General features: G+C 46.2%; 1 long non-coding RNA gene across 7 annotated transcripts; it reads right to left on the reverse strand.

Annotated features, from left to right (window-relative positions):
- Nucleotides 1–4,748: 4,748 nt before the first annotated feature.
- LOC106027053 (uncharacterized) lies at nt 4,749–10,151 on the reverse strand. Of its 7 annotated transcripts, none has more exons than XR_010048254.1 (5): nt 10,010–10,145; nt 9,659–9,864; nt 7,621–8,447; nt 6,232–7,456; nt 4,749–5,083 (listed from the first exon to the last, which is right to left on the reverse strand). It is a non-coding gene; the product is annotated as an uncharacterized LOC106027053 (long non-coding RNA). The 7 variants fall into 7 exon arrangements; XR_010048253.1 differs by having other exon boundaries at nt 6,232–8,060; nt 8,308–8,447; nt 10,010–10,144; XR_010048252.1 differs by having other exon boundaries at nt 6,232–7,694; nt 7,914–8,447; nt 10,010–10,144.
- Nucleotides 10,152–19,942: the final 9,791 nt, after the last annotated feature.

Consider the following 19,942-nt stretch of genomic DNA (forward strand, 5'->3'; position numbering starts at 1 on the left):
AAGGGGGCTGTGTGCTCCTCCCTCTCCTCCTCCTCCCTGCAGTTTGGTTCCCTCTTTTTTCCTCTCCCTACAGGGATGTTGCAGAATCCCAGTTCGGGCTCACCCCGGAGCCGGTGACCTGTTCCTGCTCTGGGCGCTGCACATGGAACCCTGGCAGGAGTAGGACTTTCACTTTCACATGCAGCCCGGGACCTGGGTTTGTCCTTCCCGAGCCAGGCAGCCCGGTTGCTCAGTCCGGCCCAGTCTCCCCTCCTCTCGATGGATCGCCGCGTTTCCTGAGGGCCTGGCTACGCCTTCGCCCTCTGGGGCTGCCCCTCCCGCAAGACCAAAAGAGAGGTGCAGGCGCGGGGTGGTCACATGCAAGGGCGGGGTTCTCCCTCCTCTGCTGAGCTATGCCCCCGCCCATTCAAAGTTACTTTAACGACATCAAATTTCAGTGTTTTATTTGTATTTTTAAGATTCTGGAGCTTAAGCCCAGAGAATGCTGAGGTACATCCTCAGCCCCCCAACTCCTCGCTTTTTTCCCTGCGGCGGGGGTGGGGGGAGGAGGCTTCATCTCTCTATGCGGTTCAGGCTGGCTTTGAGCTCATTTTGTAGCCCAGGCTGGCCTCGAACTTGCAACAATCCTCCCGCCTCAGCCTTCCCAGTGCTGGGATTACTGGCCTGAGCCACCATGCCTGGTTACTGGGTCCTTTTATAAATTCTGAGACAGAGTCTCACTGTGTTGCTCATTCTGCCCTTGGATTCCCAGTCCTCCTGCCTGGGCCTCTCAGTGGCTGGAATTACAGGTGTTCACCTCCATACTGACTTGTCTCACCCCTTTTTACACATGTAGTGTAGCGGGGTTACGTAAATTCCTAACACTGTGCCACCACCATCAAGGCCCCTAGCCATCTCCAGAACTCTGTTGATCTTATAAACTTAAAAACTTAAAACTTTATTCTCGTTAAATAATAACTTCCACTCTCCCTTTTTCCAGTACCTGGCAGCCACCATTCATCTTCCCTCTCTAATTTTGACTGCTAGGTACCTTCTGTACAGAGGACCACGGTTCGCTTAGCCAGTGTCTCCACGGCCCGGGATCGCTTCCACATTCTAGTGATTGTAACAGTGCTGCTTTGAACGTGGGCCTGAGACCGCCCCTTTGAAGTCCTGTTTCCCATTATTTTGGGTGTATACCTAGAATGAAAATGCTGAATCATGTGCTAATTCTAGTTTTAATTTTCAGAGCAACTGCTATCCTGTTTCCCACAGCAGCTGCATTTTATATTCCCACAAACAATGTACAAATGTTTACTTTATTTCTTGATAGTGTTCTTCCTAACCAAGATGAGGTGCTGTCACGTGCATTCCCCTCATAATAGTGATTTTGAACATCTTTCCCTATGCTTGTTGACCATTTGCATGGTGGATTATTGATTTGTTTGCTTTTGGAGACAGAGTCTTGCTATATAGTCTAGGCTGGCCTTGAACACACTGTATAGCCCAGGCTGGCCCAGGTTTGCAGTGAACCTCCTGCCTCAGCCTCCCTCCCCAGAGCCATCATACCCAGCGACCATTTGTCTATCTTCTTAGGAGAAGTACCATTCAAATCCTATTCTATTTTTGAGAAAGGTTATTTGTTGTTTCATTTAAGGAGTTCTGTATATCCTGAGTATCAGCCCTATATCAGATGTGTGATTTGCAAATATTTTCACCTATTCTGTGGTTACCTTTTCACTTTGTTGATAATGTCATTCCCCCCCCCCCCCCAGTGCTGGAGATTGATCTCAGGGTCTTCTTGCCCATCCTAACAGGCATCTTATCAGTGAGATACACCTCTAGCCCATACTTTGTCTTGAAACACAAACTATTTAATTGCCATGAAGTCCAGTTTGCCTCTTTTTTCTTTTCCTGATTATGCTTTTGCCCTGGGTCTTCTGAGACTTCTATAGTTTTCACACTTTCATTTAATTTTCTCAGCTATTTTGAGTTCATTTTTGTATATTATCTCACCCTTAAATCTTCAATATGCATCTCTAAGGAGTAAGAACTGTTTAAAAATATAACGAGAATGCTATCATCATACAACATATAATCCCAGCACTCGGGAGGCTGAGGCAGAAAAATTGCTGAGGGTTTGAGGCTAGTCTGGGCTACAAAGTGAGTTCAAGGCCAGCCTAAACAGCATAGTGAAACCCTGTCTCACAAAAAAGACAAACCAAAACCAAAAACAAACCCCACCCCCATAAAACATAACTAGCAATAATTTCTTTTATTAAGTATCCAGGACCAAACAGCTCTGCAGCCTGCATAGGAAATAGGGGGACTGGGGCAGGGGTCACAGAGGAGATGGTGAGCAGCAGGGCAGATGCCTCAGGCCAGCAGTGCCCCCTTCTTTTTTTTTTTTTTTTTTTGTCTTTTTCATTTTTATCGGTACCAGGGATCGAACTCATGACTGCCTGCTTGTAAGGCAGGCGCTTATGCCGCTGAGCTAAATCCCCAGCCCCCAGTGCCCCCTTCTTGCTGGTAAGCTTGAAAGAAGCTCACCAGCACCCAGTTGCCTTTCCTCTTATAGATGCTGCGTCCCACCTGACCCCAGAGTTCTCAGAGTCAACAAACAAAAACAGAATGTTCGGTTCAATTTGATTTTCAGGTAAGCAGTGAGTACTTTTTTTTAAAGTATAAATGTATCTCTTGCAATATCTGGAGCATATATAATCCATTGTGTATCCTAAATTCAAATTGAATGGGGCTGGAGATTAGCTCAATGGCAGAGTAAATCTAGCATAGGCAAAGGCCTGGGTTAGATCCCCAGCACCATCGCTACTATTACAAAGAGTCCAGTATTTTAGCAACCTCACATCCCACCCCTACCCCTACTGACAGTAGAAGGGTGCTTTCTGACCTCTAAACCACCTTAGCTCTATTTAGCCCTGGCTCACACCCAGGTAACAACCTGGCCAAGTGTGGACACAGAACATAGTCATGGACTGGGCACATCTAGGGGGCTGGTGATGGAACCGGATAGCAGCAGCTCTAAAGCCCCGCCAAGGGCCAGGACCCCGAAGGGAGCCTTCTTTTGGCCCCTCCCCCGCCGTCCTCGCGCCTCCCCTCCCCAGGGACGTGGTGTGGCTCCCAAGCCCTTCCTCTCATACGCGGCAGGGACATCACAATTCCAACAGAGCTCTACCTAAAATTCCCTTTGCTTTTTGCCAGCTCTGAAAAGTGAATCCATTAAACAGCCTGGTTAGAGGGAGGTTCCCCTTTACAAGCTCAGCTGCTCTGAGCTTGTAAAGATCCAAGCAGCTGCTGTTACAACAGGAATCAAATTTCATTCTTCAGTACCTCTTCCAGGAATACGGAAAAGACCAACTGGCTCAGGTGCTTTGTATTAACGGCAAGAGGCTCTCAGCAAGCCTGGACCGCCTCAAATTTATTAAGGGTGGGGTGTCGAGCCAGGCAGTGAACCCACCCGTGTGGAAGACTTGCCGGACCTTGAGACCTTACATCCCCGAGTCTCGGGTCTCGGAGGAAGAGAGCGCTTCACCTGCTGTCTAAGGTGCCCTCACCTGGCAAATGGCTTCCCACGCAACACAACCATTCTTGCTGTTTTATTTATTGTGAGAGACAGCACACAGCGATGTAAGACATACAAGTACAGTTTAAAGTGTCACTGTGTGCTGAACACCCGTAGGCCCACCTCTACGACCAGAATAGTGCTAAGCTCCCCAGCTCCGCAGAAAACAATGGGCACTGCCCCCTCAGATCCCCTTCCTCCAAAGTGCTCACTGCATTGTCCGGTAGGAGTCACTTCCTTGCTTTTTTCCTCTTCTTCTCCCTTTCCTCCTCCCTTCCTCCCTCCCTCCCTTCCTTCCTTCCTTCCTTCTGGTGTGTGTGTTTTTGTGTGTTACTGGAGATTGAAGCTAGACCCTTTGCTCTGAGCTACATTCCCACTCTTATTTGCTTATTTATTATACCAGGAATTGAACACAGATCTCCAGTCCATTTACTTTCTTTGTTTCTTTCTTTCTTTCTTTTTTTTTTTTTTTTTTTTTTTTTTTTTGGTCTTTTTGAGACAAGGTCTCATTGTGTAGTTCGGGCTGGCCTTGTGCTTACTTTGTAGCCCAGGCTGGTCCCAAACTCGCAAGGACCCTCCTGCTTCAATCTCCCAAGTGCTGGGATTACAGGCATGTGCACCACCATGCCTAGCCCCATTTTCTATTCTGAGATGAGATTGCCCAGGTTGGCCTTGAACTTGCAAACCTTCTGCGTCAGTTTCCCAAGTATTTGGGGTTTTACAGCCCTGTACCACCACATACAGCTCTTGCTTTTTTTTTCCCTTTGTCATTTCCACTATGCACGCCCCACTCAGCCAGAACCTACATTCAACATTTCCACCAATGGGTTTATGCTGTACATATGCTCTGTGATTTGTTCCTTCTTCCTCCCAGTGGTTCTTAGAGGAGGCCTTGAAGAATGACCCTTTGGTGCCTAGAGATGTCAGTCTTGTGAATTCAAGAAGCGTACTGTCTTTAAAAAATTGATACGAAGTCCCATTGGCCAGCTTATGGTCTTTCTTTCCCTCTTTTATAAAATTAGAACAAATTACACCCCAGGATATGAGCACCTCCAAAACAAGAAGTGCACCTCATTTGTTACTCTGTCCCCAGCAGCTGGCTGCCTGGTGAACTTGAGTGAACAGAGGAATGGGTCATGGAAGGTATTGTGGGGGCACACCTGAGTCACAAAAGTGTTCACACATCATAGCCGGTCTTATTATTGTCACCACTGGTGTTTATTTGAATATGTGTCACCAAGGACCCCCACCCCCTATTAGGCATGTACTTTTTGTGCACCCCGGAAATAGTGCAGGCTCTTCTGACTCACTTCTAACAAATAGAACAAAAGTGACAGGATGCCTTAGTCTGCTTTTTGCTGCTATAACAGAATACCTGGGATGGGTAGCTTATAAAGAACAGAAATGTATTCAGTTCTGGTTCCTAGGAAGTCCAAGATCAAGGTGCCAGCATCTGATGAAGGCTTTGTGCTGAGTCTTCACACAGGAGAACAGCAGGAGCAGGAGAAGCCATTCTCATCAGCCCTGGTAACAGTGGCATCCACTCATTAGTCCTAGTGGCCTAAATATCTCCTGAAGGCCCCCTTTCCCCACCTGGATGGAAGAACCCATTCTACACTTGAAGGCAACCCTGACTTCCCAGGAACCCAAGCCTCCTAGTAGCCCAGTACCTGGGTCCAAATGCAGAGCCCACACCTTGCTGGTTCTGCAATGCCCCCTAATTACTTGGCTTCTGAGCTATGCTTTCCTCACACATCAAGTGCATGACAAATATAATGTAGGAGGTAGGAAGCTATGTTTATGGAGTGTGCAATAGAATTCCCAGCACATAGATGCTAGATAAAAGATAACCATCATCTGTTTACACCCTGCACACCAGCTAGCTCCTCCATAGCAAGCATGATTGCCAAGGAGCTGGTACGTTGTCTATTAAGCTAGCAAGACTGTTGACATTCATGAGGGCTTCTCCCATCACCTTGACAGGAGCCTCCCCTAAACCACCAAATACCATCACAGCAATATCGCCACCCATGGAATGAAACAGAGTACAACTCAAAATTACACCTGATTCTTTAGGTCCTTCACGGTTCAATAAAAAAGGAACTCAAGCTTTATTAAATTGTTTAAAGTAGATATGGCTGGAATAATGCTACAACAATTGGGTGAATTGTTTCTCTTGTTTGCTTTGGACTTGATAGCATCATCAGAAAGCCAAGTCACTGTGCAGTGTCATCCTTTTAATAAACTCAGACATGTGACATCCAACAGGTCCAGACCTGTTCCTCCCATGATCTGCCCCATCTTGGTAGTTAATTCCCTTTAAGAAAGTGGAAAGTCCTCTGTGCTTATCTCTCTTTCATTCCCCACCTCCTGCCCCACCTGCTTCAGAGAGACCCCGTAGCCATGGTATTGAGGGTATCTGAGAAGACAGGAGATAGAGCCATTTGCTGCAGCATGGATCAAAAGAAAAGGAACAGATCAGAGGGCACGATATGAAAAATAGTCTAAATTTTCATTTTCAGAAATATCAGTATTTCTGAAGTACCCCAGGGGAGAGATCTTTCAGAGGAAATGAGTTAAATGGCTCTTTAAAAATCGTAGTGGTTTGAAAATGTAGCACTAAGCCACAGTCTATTTGCTGTTACTATAGCAGAATCCCTGAGACTAGGTACCTTATAAAGGAGGTTTATTCTGAATGATGGTTCTGGATGCTAGGAATCTGAGGGCATGGGACCGACATCTGCTTGGCTTTCAGGGAGTGCCTTGGGCTGCTTCCAACTCGGGGGGAAGCTGGAAGGGCAGGCAAAAGTGAGAACTCACAGGAGAAGGGCATTGGTCTGTTCACGAGGACTCCGCCTCCACAACCCAAACTCCTTCCCCTTGGTCCCGTCTCCCAACACTGTCCCAGGAAGGAATGAGCTTGGACTGTGGGGACCCACTCAAGCTCTAGTAGGAACATATACTGCACTGTATAATTTCCGTGTACTTTACGGTTTTGAAGGTCTCTCTCCTGTCTGTGGTTCCATGGATGCTTATTTTTAAAAGCCAGACATCATTTTATTTCTCAGTCTATGACAATACAAAGTCTTCAAAGGAAAGTAAAGATTGGCAACAGCTAGAAACAATTCATCACTCACTGGTGTAAGCCTTAAATCCATCAAGAGAAACCATCTAGCACATTTTGAATAAGGTTAAAAGAGAAACAGCGACAGGCAGGAATAAATCAACAGCTCCAATTGGATCCTCATACTCGAGAGAGATCTAACCCTAACCCTGTGGCTCTCAGCACTGCTGCTAAAGACTTCAGCTACTCTCTGGATGGTTAGGTCAGAAACTGTAGTCAACCGGGGTGGGGAGATGGTTTGAAATAACTGAGAATTACAAGGGGGTTGGAAGTGTCTCAGGTAACATTTAAAAGTGCAAGGTCATGAGTTCGATCCTAGGTACCAAAAAAAAAAAAAAAAAAATAAGTACCGACTGAAAGGTTAGTATTCATGGACATTTAAAAATAATAATTATTCTAAATTTAAAAAACAGATGCAACCTTGTGATAGTGAATGCAAATTCTTATTAGTTGATCCAGGTTTTGCTGCTCTGTTTGAGAGTGAAAGACCTGCCTAACAATGTTCCTTCCAAGGCACGAATGATTTCCTTTATGCAGTACGTCTCACTGGGTCTGTGTCACCACCTGCCCTACGTCACCATCTGCCGTACACAGATGGCAAAGCGCTGGCATGGCCTCGGATGAGCTGCAGGGTGGGTCACTGCTTTCCTCTCCATTTGACGCTTGTTAGGCTTTGGCCACAGCCTGCCTGAACTCAGGTCTCACCGCTGCCACTTCCTACTGGAGTCATCTTGGGAAAGTTCTTTCAGTCTGCTTTGCCTCGAGTTCCTCATCTGGAAAACGAGGAGAATAACAGTCCCAGCTAGGAGGCTGATGATTCAGTGGCTCAACAGCTGCAAAGCCCTAGGACGAGGGCCTGCATTCGGTAGGTGCTAGGCCAGGCTGGCTGCCCCTGTTCTCTCTGCCTGGCAACCCCACCGTCCTCCCCACTTCTCACACTTCACTGTAGCGCTGGGATCCACGTGAAGCCTTGTCCGTGCCTGCTCTTGCCACTGTCCTCTTACCTGTCACCTGGAGGAGAAGCGAGTGAGATGGCAACAGGAGCCTCTGGAGGGTCTGGAAGGGGGGCTGACCCCGCCACCCCAGGAATCAACATCATTACCCGCGGGGTATTCAGTGACCAAAGCCCTGGGAATATCTGGGTGGGGAGAAGGAGGAGCTGCCCCCAGGGAGTTCTGCCCAAAACTGGAGGGAAATGGAAGTGTTTGGTTCAAAATGAGTTTCACTTACTTTATTCCTGTTTGGCCAATTTAGATTTCCTGGCAGGTCTCAAAACAACTCCCTTTGCTGACCTGACATGGTGTGGTTCCAATCACGGCCCAGCCAAACCACTCAGCAAGACACTAAGGTGAGGTCACTTGGTTCCCTGGCAGCACACTGGGAACAAATCCTAGCAAGTTAAATTCCAGGTGAATTTAGCTGAACACTCCCCAGAGACCTGAGAGCTCCAGAAGCCCTGGGTGGCAAAGCAGGACAGGGTGAGAGGACCACCCCATTGTCACATGAGCTCGCCCAGTGGATGAGGCTTAGGTACTTCTGGGTTAGTTCCTCTTCCCAACAGTCCTGCCAGGAAGGCGTTATGTATCTCATTGACAGAGAGGTTAAGAAATTTGCCCAAACTCACACAGCTGGAAGAGGCAGCCTGGGATGGCCTTGCAGCGTGTCTGGCTCTGGGACCTGACTGCTTTCTGCAGATCCAGAGATGGTTACAAGAGTAGCGTCAGTACTGCTGAGCATTAGGCTGTTCGTGGCACAGTCTGAAACCTGTAGTAACAGTAACTGCCATTCAGAAACTCTTCATCTGTTATTCTATTTACTCTTCCTAATGGCCCTGCAAAGAAGGTGCTCCTATTGTCTTGCTTTAGCAGCTGAGATCAAGGGGCAGGGACTCTCAAGTTGTCCAAGGTCATATACAGCAGGCAACGGAGCCAGAGCTCGGATTCCAACTCGAGAGTGGCTGCAAAGCCCATGTGCTGAGGCCCTGTGCTGCCGTCTACTAGAACAGGTGCCACTGCTCTTGAGCACTGACCTCAGCCTTTCTAGAGCTCTGTGCAGAGGGCGGAGAAGGGACACACTTGCCCTGATGATTAAGATACGAGTGCTGGAGCCAGAGAGCCCCAAATTCAGACCTTTAGGGTTGCCCTTCTAGCCCCCACTTTCCCATCCTGAGCCATTGTCACCGTGCTCTCCTCCTGCCATTTGCCAAGCCTAGGAGGTGACCACATGGGGTACCCTGCCAGAGCCCTCCTCCCTCCCTGTCCCTCTTGTTAATATCAGCAGGCCACAGACCTCAGCACCCGTACAGTTTTTTCTGGTGGCAGCAGTGGTGGTGGTGGTGGGGGGACAGGACACAGTCACCCATGCCCATGGCAACAGGGAACAATGGAAATTTTACTGCCAGTTCCAAATCAGAGCAGGAAAGGGAAACTACAGAAAACACTCTTGGTTTTATGTTCCTGTGCTTTTACGTCCCCTGCCACCCATTTGTTTGTCACCCTCTGGGTGACACATCGGGATGAGGGAGGGAGGAGTGACAGGAGAGGACTTCTCTCTTCCCATCTTTCCTCATTCTCCCCGACTTCCAGAAACCACCATTTTCCCTCATCACCCATGCCCTCGGGTGCCTCCCTTCCCCCCAGACGGCTTGCCCAAGTGCTCCTTCCTCAGACGCGTGGCCCTGTCTTGTGAGGGCTGAGGCTCTTGGAGGAAGGCAGTGGAAGGCAATGGAAGGCAATGGAAGCCGGCACCACGAGCTGTCATGCTTGTCCCTGGAGAGAAACATCAGCTGCCTTGCCTGCACTGGCTTTTCCCCGTTTCCTTGTCACTGTCTCCATGGGTCACTGGTTTCAAAGGTCCCCAAGTCCGCCTGGAGCTATGTTTTCCTGTCTGTGAGTTTCTAGCTCCTCCTAACAGCAAGAGGGATTTGTCCCCAAAGGCTGCCAGAGGCGGTGGCAGGAACCTCAGAGAGCAGTTACCTTGAAGAGCCTTCCCTGGCGAACAGGCTGTTTCTCTTCCAAGTTGGAAAAATTTTCACCTTGTGCCAATTAGTCCAGAGGGCACTGGGAACTCTGCCAGGTGAAACACCCAAACCCTTAAAGGGGAAGTGAGCAAAGAACAAAGACAGCTTTCCAGGGGCTGAGCAGCAGCTGGGTGGTTTTTAAAGCGGAGGCACGAGGTAACCCTGGAGGAACATGAAGGAATATAGCGTCAAATCCATCTTAGAAACACTCACCCCTGATTAAAGTTAAATACTCGGCTCTTTTCCCTCAGGAGAGTACAGATTCCATTGTCAAGTTCTCCAAGTGGCCCCATCCCCTGAGCATTACCCGGCAAAGACTTATCAGAAGGATCCTGAGGTCTGTACATGCACAGATCACTTGATCAGGCATAAAGCTCATTATCTATGATCATAACAGAAGGGCTGGTGATTGGCGCATGCTTCTTTTCAATCATATGGGCTTGGAGATGTGCTGTGCGGTTACTCTGGAAACAGATTGGCCACCTCTCTCCACTGAACTTTGCTCAAGACAGCCCTGGCCTTCCTTTGGTTCCCGCCACGTGAGCAGCACTTGGATGTCTGGGGGAGGGCGGACATGCAAGCTGGCTCAGACTGACTGCCCACTCCAACATGTGTAGAAGGGGTGGCCCTTCTTCTGCCTGACTCAGAGACAGAGATGGCTGAGCAGCCACTGGAAACCTCTATCCTTGGTTAGGGTGAAAAAAGAAATCTTACAGGTGCTGGTCAGACTCATTACACGTGGTTAGAAGAGAGGACAGTGGGAGGTGTCCAGAGAGATCCAGCTGGCTCTGGACACCAGAGGACATGAAACAAAGTATCATCATGGAGGACTGTCATGGTTTGGATCTTAAATGTCCCCTGGAGGCCATGTCCTAAAGGCTTGGTCACCATCTGCGGCACTGTTGGGAGGGGATGAAGTTGGGGGTGAGTGGGAAGGAGTTAAGTCCCTGAGCAGCTGCACTTTGAGGGACATGAAGACATTGGCCCCTTTCTCTCTTTGCTTCCTGGGGCCACTATGAGATGAGCGGCCTCCTCCATCATTGATGGAGCCTTCTTTCCATCACCGATGTCCAACTGCCATGATGTCCCATCATCATGAAGTCCGGCTATGATGTCCATGATATTCCAACACCACGATGTTCTTCCGCCATGAAGTCCTGCCTCACCACAGGGCCAAAAGCAGCCAGGCCAACCATGGACTGAGACCTCAGAAATAGTGAACCAAAATAAAACCTCTCCCTTTTAAATTGTTTACCTCGGGTATTTTGTCACAGTAAGGGAAATCCATAGGTAATATTTAGTTCCAGAGAGGGGAGGTGGGAGTAGCAGCATCTGCTTTTGAGCCTCACCCTGATATTACTGCCCACAAATTATGGAAACATTTTTGTTCTTTTTATTTGTTTTGCTTTTAGTGCTGGGGATTGAACCTAGGACCTCATGCCTACTAAACACATACTCTACCACTGAGCGACAGCCATCGCCCCTGCTGTGACAAGAAAGAGCACACATCAGAAGTGCTTGTGGGCATCACAGCAGAATACTACACTCTTCTCACCGACCACATTTTTTGAGGAACAAAGTGACCACAGTTTTTGAGGAACAGCAGCAACAACAAACAAACAAACAAACAAACAATAAAACAAGCCGGGCGTGGTGGCACACTCCTGTAATCCCAGCACTCGGGAGGCTGAGGTAGGCAGATTGTTGCAAGTTCGAGACCAGCCTGGGCTATAAAGTGAGTCCAAGGTCAGCCCAAGGCCAGTATACTGCACAGCGAACCCCAGTCTCAAAAAGACAGAAACAAAACAAACAAACAAACAAAAAAACAATAAAACAATTTTCTGAGCCTAACTTACAGTAGGCCTGAGTCCCAAAGCATCTGTTTCCACCAGATTTTCTTAATGGTAACCAGGCACATTCTAACACATTCTTTGTTTATTTGCTTGTTTTTCCTGCTTCCAGGAGGAGAATTAAATGTGTGCCCAGATAAATGCCAACACCACTTTAATTTGCTTGTGGTTCTCTCAAGAGGGCTTTTGAGTTGCTCTTAGAGTAGGGGCGGTACTCCCCAGAGACAGGATAAATGGGACAAGTGTACCCCATCCTGTCTCCAGCTCCCCTCCACCCTTTCCGCCTGAAGCAACTACACTGAAAGTTGATGTCACAAATCCCATAGTTTCACTGGGAGTCTCTCTTTACTGACATGTTTTCGTTTTTTGTTAAGGGCTGGGAATACGTATGGGGTCAAACTTCACGACCCAGTCTCAAGGTATATTTGAAAGGCTTTTCCCTATGGCAGTCGTTCTTGGCTCTTCTAGGCTTATGACGAAGAGTGTGAAATGCCTTTCCCAGTTTCTAAAACTACACTGTATTTGGTTAGATTTAGGGAGCTGGGTGTGTACCTCAGTGGGACGCACTGTGCACAAAGCCTGGAGTCAAATCGGCAGCACAGGCACAACATATGCGCGCACCCACAACGTACACACGCACACATACACATTTGCACATGTACAACGGTTTAGTTAGATTTGGGTTTGACTATTGTTGGCAGAAAAGCTAAATCGACAGTGGCTGAGACATAAATTTATTTCTCTCCCGTGTACAGAGAGGAAAATGGTACAAAGGCATATTGGTGGCTCTGCTCTTAAAGTGCTCGGGAACTCGGGCTCCTCCCTGTAAATCTCTCCCCCGTGCCTAATGTGGTCCTTAAACTCAGGATTCCTAACAGCTGCACCTCCATGTGAGCCAGTAAAATGAAAGATTAGAGGGCGAATGGCAGTGAAAATGTACATGTAGGGAAAGGTTTCCGGCCACTTCTGTTACTGTTCATTGCATTGGCCAAAGCTAGTCAGGTGCCCACATTTAACTGCAGGGGGTGCTGGGAAATGTATTCTTTTCTGGGTGGTTGTGTATCCAGTTAAAAATTCCATTCCTTTCTCTCTCTCTCTCTCTCTCTCTCTTTTTCTTTCTTTCTTTCTTTTTTTGTCTTTTTCCTTTTTATCAGTACCAGGTCTTTCTTTCTTTCTTCCTTTCCTTCCTGCCCTCCTTCCCTCTCTCCTTTCTTTCCTCCCTTCCTTCGTCTTTTTCTCAGTGTTGAGAATCAAACCCAGGGTCTGGCACATGATAGGCAAGTACTCTACTACTGAGTTATGCCCCTGGTCCCCCTTTTTTTGAGATGGGAGATTCACTCTATCGACAAAGGCTGGCCTAAAATCCTATGTTCAAGCAATCTTCCTGCCTCAGCCTCCAGTGCCACTGTCATGACATGTTCCGAAGTGAGGGAAGTATGAGAGAAATGAGTGCTGGCCCGAGGGGATGGGCTGCTTCTGGATGGCTCCTGCTGATGTCAACCTCTTGGCATTCAGCTCTTGTGCAATCTCCTCCACGTGGGCTGGACCTTCTGACTTCCTCCTGAAGAACAGAGTGGGCAAGATTAAAAATGGCACAGTGGAGACCAGCAGCAAAGCACAGCCTCTCTGGGACGGAGAATAGAAACCTGGAATGCAACAACTTGGTAAAGAGGACAAAGCAGATCTCCGGGAATCAGGAGGAAAGCAGGAACTACAGAGAGGCTGGAAAAATGGGCCCCGAAGCAGAGACAGGTACCAGCTTTTGCTGACATAAGCCCAGAGAGGGTCAGCGCTCCAGGGAGAAACAAGAGCCCAGGCAGCTCTAACTCCAAGAAAATCCTGTGATGATTGTAAACTGCAAAAATAGCATGAGATTTTACTCTGAAAGGGGTTCCCTCCGTGTTGCAGGACTAGAGTTGGAGAGGAAGTCCAGGGTAGCACCTGCAATATCGGAGAGGGTTTAATCAGGAGCCTTTTTTGGGTACCAGGCATTGAACTCAGAACCTTGTGCTGGCCCTAGGGAGCCATTTTGAAAAGCTGTTATTATTTGCTCAAGAGTAAACTATAGAACAACCATACTTTGATTACCAGTGTCATTACCTACAGCAGTGACTGTGTGGGGGCTGACCACAGGGACAGCTCTGAGGGGCCAGGAGTGATGGCTCATGCCTGGAATTCCAACACTCAGGCGGCTGAGTCAGGAGGCTCGCTGGGAGTTCGCACTAAGCCTGGGCTACATAGTGAGTTCAAGGCCAGCCTGAACTCCATAGTGAGATCCTGTCTCAAAACAAAATAAAGCAAAACAAACCTCAAAAACGAACACAAAGTGTAACAAAATAGCAGTTACTCACTGTGTCTTCCCCTCTCCGGTGAATTCCAATGCTCATTGGAAAGAAACCACTCATTAACACACACACACACACACACACACACACATTTTTAAAAATTGGTTTTGGGTCCCCTCCCCCCACCCCGCTTTATTCCTTCTATTCTTTTCTTTCTTCCCTTTTTTCTTTTATGCTCTCTGATTTTTTTTTTTTTTTTTTTTTGGAGACAGATTCTTGCTGCATAGTTCAAGCTGGGCTTGAATTGATTATGTAGCCCAGGCTGGCCTCAAACTTATGGTGATCCTCCTGCGCAGCCTCCTGAGAGCTAGGATTACAGGCATGTGCCACCATACCTAGCTGGTTTTCATTTTCTGACTTGTTATTTTCTCATACTTTTACCTAATTCTATTAATTTTCTTCTATTCTTTAATAGGATTATTTATCATACTTTCCTCCCAGCCTTCTCTTCTTCCTTTTGGTTTTCAAATTTTACTTCTTTCATTCTCTTATTCTTTACCCCCTCCACCTTTTTTTTTTTTTTTTTTTTTTTTTTGTCTTTTTCCTTTTTATCGGTACCAGGGATCGAACTCACGACTGCCAGCTTGCAAGTCAGGCACTTATGCCACTGAGCTAAACCTCCAGCCCCATACCCCCTCCATTTTAACTAGTATAATCATTAATCTTTATTACTCTTTAGGTATTTAGTTAATACTGCTCAATTCTTTTTTGTTTTCTAATGGCGCTGTTTTCTTACAGCTTTGATAAATATTTATATCTTGATAGATATTTATTGTGTGTTAATATTTGGCTTATCTTTGTGTCTGCATTACAATTATAGATCTCTTTAAGGTTAAGAGGGATGCAGTGGTAGCTTGTATCGGTTCTTATGCTGCCCCAGTATCCAGGCTGTCTTTGACTCTTGCCAGTGACTGTTACTTTGGCTGGGGTGGAACAGTGGTGGCTAGTGATTCTTCTCCACTGCGCGCCAGTGTCTGCTTTGTCTTTGTATCATCTACAATATTGTGGTTTATTTCTGGAGACTGGGTACTGGGCCAAATATATAATATCTCCTCTCAAATTAATGGAAGCAGTTGGCTTTTGGAACAGAGGCAAGGATGTGTAGTTAGCTATAAATCTCTAAAAATTAGAGGCTAAGTAATGATATCATAGCAGCAACAAAGTCTTTCCACTATAAACAACCTGCAAACCCCACTGTACATTCTCTCTCTCCCTCTCCCTCTCACCAAACAATAGAAACATAAGAACACCACGCAACAAAATGCCTCCTGAAACTCCCAACTCTCCCAAAGTTGACCCAATGGACATCGATAGGGAGGAAATCAAAAGCCAAACAACTGAATTACACAAAATGATAAAGAGACAAAAAACATATCAATAAAATACTTAGTGAGCTCAAAGAGGATATAACTAAACAGGTAATAAGCAATAAACAAAGCAATTGGTGAGCTTAAAGAAGACATTAATGAAAATCTAGCTGAGCTAAACACAAGGATGTAAAACATGAATGACCAATGTAGTAAGGAATTAAAGTCCATGAAAGCCAGGAATGGTGATACACACCTGTACTCCTAGCACTTGGGAGGCTGAGGCAGGAGGACTTCCATGAGTTCAAGGCCTGCCTGAACTATATAGTGAGACCCTATCTAAAAAAAGTTCATGTAGAAGTACCAAACAGGGGTCCAGGAGATTGAAACTATGGGAAACAGAAGTGACAGATGTGAGGACAGAGTGTCAGAACTAGAACACAGGTCTGGTGCAGGTGATCTGAGATAGCTTAAAAACAAAGGATCCTGAAAAGGAATCCAACACCTGCTAGATGACACAAAGAAGACTGATCTAAAATTACTGGAATTCAGTGAAATATCAGAAGGCAGCACAAGTAGCATTAAAATTATTTCCCATTTACAGAAATAATAGCTGAAAATTAACCAAATATTGGGAAAGAACTGAACATAATGATTAGCAAGGCATACAGAACCCCCAAGTATCCATGATCAGAAAACAGCTTCTCTACAACACCCGCAAGTCCATAACAAAGACAGACTTTTGTTTTCTTTTTATATGTTTTTTATTTTGAAGGTAGTAAAATACCACAGAACAAAACAAATTGAGACAGTGTAGTGAAATTGGTACAGAATTTCACAGCAGGATACCGGGATAACAGTAATAGGTATCACAGTATATCTCGTTATCTTCACAATGGTTGTTCTTTCAATCACATATAGCAAAATAAATAGAAATAAAGAACATTATAGAATTTATGAAAACAGAATATTGAATGGAGCAGTACCATTAATAAGGATAAAGCAAAACAGTAGTAAAAATATTAACCTTCAAAGAGATGGTAGAAGGAAATCCCCCTTTTTTGCTATGGTCAACCTCCCAAGAGATGTTCAGATCTCTGGTTCCCATTTGCTAATGGGGGGCAGGAGAAGGGGGTTAGGGGAAGTGGGATGTTTGACTCTCAGCCCGTGCACCGACAGGCTCACCATTGCTCAGCAGGGAGACAGGCTGGTGGTTTGGTTTCCCAGCGTCCTAAGTTCCAACATGGTGTGGATCTCAAGAGACGCTAGTGGTGTGGATCTCAGGAGATGCTGGTGTTTTTCCCCCTGGAGGGGCCACAGGCTGCCACACCACAGCTGTTTACCAGGGAGGCAAGCTGCTTGTTTCTGTTTTCTTTTTGAGGCAGGGTACACTCGGTAATTCAGGCTGGTCTTACATGATGTAGCCCAGGCTGGTCTTGAATGCGTGGTGACCCTCCTGCCTCAGCCTCCTAGGTGCTGGGATTACAGGTGTGTACCAACATGCATGGTGAGGACAGAATGTTAAAAGCTGTTAGAGAAAAGGGAATCATTTGTAAAGTAAACCCATTAGAATTAGAACATACTTCTCAATTAGAATTAGAACATCTCAACACAAACCAACAGCGCCAAAAAGTCTAACGGCATAAATAAAACCAGCAGGGGGAGCAGTTAAGCAGAAGGGGGAAAAATGGAAATTAACAGCAGTAAAATAAAGCAACAATGTGACCTTGTCAGTATCTTTCAATACTAACACTCCATGTGAATGGTCTCCATTCTCCTATCAAATCCCAGCACTTGGGAGCCTGAGGCGGGAGGATTGCTGTGAGTTCAAGGTTACCCTAGAGTACACAGTGCATTTGAGTCTAGCCTGAACTATATGATGAGACCTTAGCTAAAAAATAATAACAAGCTCACTGAAAATTTTATCTTATTAAAAAAAGGCTTTCATCAAGAAATTGGATAATAACAAATGCTGATGAAGCTGCAGAGAAAAAAGGAACTCTTCTAACTTGTTGGTGGGAATGTGAACTACTACAGCCATTACAGAAGGCAGCATGGAGAATCCTCAAAAAATTAAAACAGCGTCAGGTGGGGTATCTGTGGGCACTCACTCCTTTCTGCTCAGTTTTATTGTGTGCCTAAATGTGCTGCACAAAAGAACAAAAAACAAACAAAACCCACACAAACTAAGAAATTCCATTCAACCCTAGGAATCTTCTTGAATGAGTTAAAGACATCATAGTTCAGTGGTAAATGTATGTCCATATTTATAGCACCACCACTCAGCAGCTGAATCTTGGGAAGAGCTTCTCTGTCCATCAGCAGATGAACAGATAAAGAAAATGTGATATTTCTACAGAAGGGAGAACTAGTTTGCCAAGGAGGATCCATTTGAGTCATTTTTTTCCACATCCATTTTATTCATTCGAGTCATTTGCAAGCAAACGGATGCGCCTTGAGACCACATGGTTAAGTGAAATAAATCTGACACATGAGTGTAAAGAGTGCATGTTTCTCTTAAGTGAACAACCCAAAATATACAGAAAAATAAAAGATATGTAACAGGGAACTAGATCTGCTGCAAAAGGGTAAAGGATCAAGAGATGGATGGGGAAGGAAGGGAGGGGAGCGGAAGGAGAATTGGGCCAACTTCCCATGAAGAATGTAATCACTGTGTACTGCAAACATGTACCAATAATCATTTAAAAACTGATGAGCAGAGTAGGGGATAGTAACGAGATGTCACTTCTGAGGTTCCTGTACAAAGGGCAGTGACTTTTGTCTTCTTGGACTCTTTCTCTGTCTTGCTTGCTCTGATGAAGCCAGATGATGCACATCGAGCCTCCCTGTGGCCAGGTTTACACAAGTAGTTGAGGGAGGTCCTCAGTCCCATAGCCTACCAGGGACTGAATCCTGCCAGTAACTTCAAGGGTGAGTTTGGATGTGGATTCTGTCCTGGGTCAGCTCTGGGGAGACTGCAGTTCTAGCCAGTGTTTTGACTGCAGTCCTGGGTGAGGCTCTAAAGTAGGGGGCCCAGCAGAGCCACACCTGGATTCCTACCTACAAAAACTATCAGGTAATGCAGCTTGTTTTGTGTGAGGTATGGGGATTGAGCCCAGGGCCTTTGTAGTTATATCCCCAGCTGTCTTAGTTACTCTTCTTATTGCCGAGACAAAATACCTGACACCTAAATTGAAAGGAGGAGAGGTTTATTTAGGTCACAGTTTGTGGAGGTTTCAGTCTATGATCAGCTGGCTCCAAGGCAGGCTGGCTGGGCAGAGGGACATCGCAGAAGAGAAACAGTTCATGGCAGGGAGAAAGTAGCAGAGCAACAAGGGGTGACCACAGCTCTTTGTGTCCCTTATATCTTATCCACACTCCTTAGGGCAGGTAGTATTCCCGCCCTGAATCCTAGTGCCCTCCATCCTAACATTGCACCATGAATCAATCTCAACATCACACACTCGAGACCCAGCCACCTCTGAAAAAGCCCCATCTATGACAGCATGAGGCTTTGGGGAGACATCTAAACACCAGCCTTAGTATTATTATTCTTATTATTACTATTATCATTACTACTATTTGACACTGAGTGGCTCAAGCTGGGTTCAAATGTGATCCTCCTGCCTCAGCCTCCCAGAGTGCTGGCATTGCAGGCAAGCATCACCATGTCAGGTTTAAAATCACTATGTTTCTGGGTAATTTACTTACCCAGAAACAGAAAACTACTTGAATTCATCGAATATGGAGTCTGAAGATTTCTCTGGACTTTCAAGATGTTTGATTTATCCTGAAGCAGAAAAGCATAAATTTTGAGTGATTCTGCTACTCCCTGACTAGGTCCCAGGGAATAAGTATCTGCCCAAGATTCCAGTGTCCTCCTTGCTTCAGCAGCTGACAGACTATACAGATCACAGAGACCTATTCTCCCAGGTTTTCTTGCATAAGAACCAAGTGGACAATCAGAGAAATAACCAGATGGGCCAGGCGTGATGGTGCGTGCCTGTAATCTCTACACTCACGAGGCTGAGGCAGGAGGATCACACCTGAGTGTGAGACCAGCCTGGACTACACAGTGAGAGCCTGTCTCAAACAAAACAAAACAACACAAAACCAGATGAAAGGATGAGCAGTTAGATAATGATGTAACTCTGTCCTCCTCAAAGATGTGTATGTAGACAGGTGCCGTAACCCCAGCAACTCAGGAGCCCATGTCCCTGCAATCCGACATACTTGGCAGATTTAGGCAGGAAAAACGTGAATTATAAACCAACCTGGGGAGCCGGGGGTTTAGCTCAGCTGTGTAAGTGCCTGCTTGGTAAACTTGAAGTCGTGAGTTCGATCCCTGGTACAACAACAACAACAAAACAAACCAACCTGAGCCCTGCCTTACAACAAACAAACAAAACCTAAGCACACACATAAACACACCAGGAAAACCCTGCAATTCAAATGGAGGCAGTGGGCAAGGTGGCCCATGCATGTAACCCTAGCACTTGGTGGGCTGAGGCAGGAGGATTGCTGGAATTCAAGGCCAACCTGGGCTACATAGTGAGTTGATGCCAGCCTGCACTGCAAAACAAGACTGTCACAAAAAACAAACAAACAAAGGAAATTATAACAAGCATATAAAATAGACAAGGGACTTCTCTGGAAAGATCTGTACAGGGAAACTAAATACTTAGGCTCCTCTCAAAGAAAATTAAAGCAAACATGTAGTCTAGGAGATTAAAAATCT

This window comes from Cavia porcellus, unplaced genomic scaffold (genome assembly GCF_034190915.1).
Source record: "Cavia porcellus strain 051 isolate PalLab524CR breed Dunkin Hartley unplaced genomic scaffold, mCavPor4.1 scaffold_6, whole genome shotgun sequence".
Lineage (NCBI taxonomy): Eukaryota > Metazoa > Chordata > Mammalia > Rodentia > Caviidae > Cavia > Cavia porcellus.